The sequence below is a fragment of the Choloepus didactylus genome, chromosome 7, assembly GCF_015220235.1.
Source record: "Choloepus didactylus isolate mChoDid1 chromosome 7, mChoDid1.pri, whole genome shotgun sequence".
NCBI lineage: Eukaryota > Metazoa > Chordata > Mammalia > Pilosa > Megalonychidae > Choloepus > Choloepus didactylus.
In genome coordinates, this window is record NC_051313.1 from 90,880,795 (window position 1) to 90,885,476 (window position 4,682).

The window sequence follows — 4,682 nt, forward strand, 5'->3', positions numbered from 1 at the left end:
TTTTCCTCACATTTAAGTGGAGAAGCAGTATGATTACCTGGGTAGAGACTCAGGCACTCTAAATTCTTCTGTTGGAAACATAAGCTGGGGGTAAAGCCTACAGAACTCACCAACTAACTCATTCAGAGGAGCCAGCAGCAAGGTGCTGGGGGCCTGGCCTAGTGGCAAAGTAATTATTTCTTCCCTTATTTGTTTTTACAAAGCAGAATTTTAGAACATCTTCCAAACCTCCATTCTTTGACCACTACCAGAATTGATGACTAGTCATCATATTTTCAGTTCCTTAGGAGCAGAGGCAAAATGGGGGAAACAAACCAGAGCCCAAGCCTTGAGCATCTGCTGCAGGATGAGGGGGTCCCACTGAGTCTGGAGAGTAGAGTCCAGTGTGGCATATCCCAGGGAGTACAACTCATAGCCTCACTCTCTTCTGTGACCTAAACTGAGCTCCAGATAGTGCCATTGGTTGGGGCTTACCCTCTTAAGGAAAGTGTAGAAACTTATAGTATAGAACTTGGCCTTAAGCTATTATCTGTCAATAACTTAATTATTAGTTAAAAACAATCAGAAATTGGTTGACAGGCAACTGAAAGAAAAGTGGGGTTCAAGGTTCAATGTGTAGGTATCTATAGACCAGCGGGAAACTTCTTTGGTTACAGAACCAATTCAGGAAAATTAATTCATTTTCTTCATGTAAAATGCTAATAGCCTTACTGACTCCCATCATGGTAGGAAAAAAGTGGGAAAAAAGTACCCACTATTTAGGGTATTTTATTTACAGTGAAATTTGAATGGAAAAACAAAACAAAATAACAACTGGCACTGAAAATATTACTATCTGGATATAATTGGAAAACGGCATCATGAGAAGAAGATTTAGAGGTTTGGAGACAGGTTGGGTGGAGAAGGTAGGGATAAATATTTTACTTTCCTTTTCTGACATGTAAACGGGGAATAATATTATCTTTTTTTTTTTATCTTCATTTTATTGAGATATATTCACATACCACGCAGTCATACAAAACAAATCGTACATTCGATTGTCCATAGTACCATTACATAGTTGTACATTCATCACCTAAATCAATCCCTGACACCTTCATTAGCACACACACAAAAATAACAAGAATAATAATTAGAGTGAAAAAGAGCAATTGAAGTAAAAAAGAACACTGGGTGCCTTTGTCTGTTTGTTTCCTTCCCCTATTTTTCTACTCATCCATCCATAAACTAGACAAAGTGGAGTGTGGTCCTTATGGCTTTCCCAATCCCATTGTCACCCCTCATAAGCTACATTTTTATACAATTATCTTCGAGATTCATGGGTTCTGGGTTGTAGTTTGATAGCTTCAGGTATCCACCACCAGCTACCCCAATTCTTTAGAACCTAAAAAGGGTTGTCTAAAGTGTGCATAAGAGTGCCCACCAGAGTGACCTCTCGGCTCCTTTTGGAATCTCTCTGCCACTGAAGCTTATTTCATTTCCTTTCACATCCCCCTTTTGGTCAAGAAGATGTTCTCCGTCCCACGATGCCAGGTCTACATTCCTCCCGGGGAGTCGTATTCCACATTGCCAGGGAGATTCACTCCCCTGGGTGTCCGATCCCAGTAGGGGGGAGGGCAGTGATTTCACCTTTCAAGTTGGCTTAGCCAGAGAGAGAGGGCCACATCTGAGCAACAAAGAGTCATTTGGGAGGAGGCTCTTAGGCACAACCATAGGGAGGCCTAGCCTCTCCTTTGCAGCAACCGTCTTCCCAAGGGTAAAACCTATGGTAGAGGGCTCAACCCATCAAACCACCGGTCCCCTATGTCTGTGGTCACGTTAGCAACCATCGAGGTGGGGTAGCCCAATACCCCTGCATTCTCCACAGGCTCCTCAAGGGGGCACTACATCTTTTTTTCCTTGTTTTTCTTTTTTTTTTTTTTAACTTTCCCTTCTTTTTTAAATCAACTTTATGAAAAAATAGTTAAAAAGAAAACAAACATACAATAAAAGAACATTTCAAAGAGACCGTAACAAGGGAGTAAGAAAAAGACAACTAACCTAAGATAACTGCTTAACTTCCAACATGTTCCTACTTTACCCCAAGAAAGTTACCTAATATAGCAACATTTCTGTGAACTTGTTCCTACTACATCCATCAGAAATTAACAGACCATAGTCATTCCTGGGCATCCCCAGAACATTAAATAGCTTATCTGTTCTCCTTGGATTATTGATCCCCCTTCCTTAATTGCTCTCTATTGCTAGTTCCCCTACATTCTACATTATAAACCATTTGTTTCACATTTTTCAAAGTTCAAATTAGTGGTAGCATATAATATTTCTCTTTTTGTGCCTGGCTTATTTCGCTCAGCATTATGTCTTCAAGGTTCATCCATGTTGTCATATGTTTCACGAGATCGTTCCTTCTTACTGCCGCGTAGTATTCCATCGTGTGTATATACCACATTTTGTTTATCCACTCATCTGTTGAAGGACATTTGGGTTGTCTCCATCTCTTGGCAATTGTGAATAATGCTGCTATGAACATTGGCGTGCAGATATCTGTTCGTGTCACTGCTTTCTGAACTTCCGGGTATATACCGAGAAGTGCAATCGCTGGATCGAAAGGTAACTCTATATCTAGTTTTCTAAGGAACTGCCAGACTGACTTCCAGAGTGGCTGAACCATTATACAGTCCCACCAACAATGAATAAGAGTTCCAATTTCTCCACATCCCCTCCAGCATTTGTAGTTTCCTGTTTTTTTAATGGCAGCCATTCTAATCGGTGTTAGATGGTATCTCATTGTGGTCTTAATTTGCAACTCTCTAATAGCTAGTGAAGCTGAACATTTTTTCATGTGTTTCTTGGCCATTTGTATTTCCTCTTCAGAGAATTGTCTTTTCATATCTTTTGCCCATTTTATAATTGGGCTGTCTGTACTATTGTCATTGAGTTGTAGGATTTCTTTATATATGCAAGAGATCAGTCTTTTGTCAGATGCATGGTTTCCAAAAATTTTTTCCCATTGAGTTGGCTGCCTCTTTACCTTTCTGAGAAATTCCTTTGAGGTGCAGAAACTTCTAAGCTTGAGGAGTTCCCATTTATCTATTTTTTCTTTTGTTGCTTGTGCTTTGGGTGTAAAGTCTAGAAAGTGGCCGCCTAATACAAGGTCTTGAAGATGTTTTCCTACATTATCTTCTAGGAGTTTTATGGTACTTTCTTTTATATTGAGATCTTTCGTCGATTTTGAGTTAATTTTTGTGTAGGGGGTGAGGTAGGGGTCCTCTTTCATTCTTTTGAATATGGATATCCAACTCTCCCAGCCCCATTTGTTGAAAAGACCATTATGACTCAGTTCAGTGACTTTGGGGGCCTTATCAAAGATCAGTCGGCCATAGATCTGAGGGTCTATCTCTGAATTCTCAATTCGATTCCATTGATCTATATGTCTATCTTTGTGCCAGTACCATGCTGTTTTGGCAACTGTGGCTTTATAATAAGCTTCAAAGTCAGGGAGTGTAAGTCCTCCCACTTCGTTTTTCTTTTTTAGAGTGTCTTTAGCAATTCGAGGCATCTTCCCTTTCCAAATAAATTTGATAACTAGCTTTTCCAAGTCTGCAAAGTAGGTTGTTGGAATTTTGATTGGGATTGCATTGAATCTGTAGATGAGTTTGGGTAGAATGGACATCTTAATGACATTTAGCCTTCCTATCCATGAACATGGAATATTTTTCCATCTTTTAAGGTCCCCTTCTATTTCTTTTAGTAGAGTTATGTAGTTTTCTTTGTATAGGTCTTTTACATCTTTGGTTAAGTTTATTCCTAGGTACTTGATTTTTTTAGTTGCTATTGAAAATGGTATCTTTTTCTTGAGTGTCTCTTCAGTTTGTTCATTTCTAGCATATAGAAACATTACTGACTTATGTGCATTAATCTTGTATCCCGCTACTTTGCTAAATTTGTTTATTAGCTCTAGTAGGTGTATCGTCGATTTCTCAGGGTTTTCTAGATATAAGATCATATCATCTGCAAACAATGACAGTTTTACTACTTCTTTTCCAATTTGGATGCCTTTTATTTCTTTGTCTTGCCGGATTGCCCTGGCTAGCACTTCCAGCACAATGTTGAATAACAGTGGTGACAGCGGGCATCCTTGTCTTGTTCCTGATCTTAGAGGGAAGGCTTTCAGTCTCTCACCATTGAGTAGTATGCTGGCTGTGGGTTTTTCATATATGCTCTTTATCATGTTGAGGAAGTTTCCTTCAATTCCTACCTTTTGAAGTGTTTTTATCAAAAAGGGATGTTGGATTTTGTCAAATGCTTTTTCAGCATCTATTGAGATGATCAATTGATTTTTCCCTTTGACTTGTTAATGTGTTGTAATACATTGATTGTTTTTCTTATGTTGAACCATCCTTGCATGCCTGGAATGAACCCCACTTGGTCATGGTGTATGATTTTTTTAATGTGTCTTTGGATTCCATTTGCAAGTATTTTGTTGAGGATTTTTGCATCTATATTCATTAGGGAGATTGGCCGGTAGTATTCCTTTTTTGTAGCATCTTTGCCTGGTTTTGGTATTAGATTGATGTTAGCTTCATAAAATGAGTTAGGTAGTGTTCCATTTTCTTCAATGTTTTGAAAGAGTTTGAGTAAGATTGGTGTCAGTTCTTTCTAGAAAGTTTGGTAGAATTCCC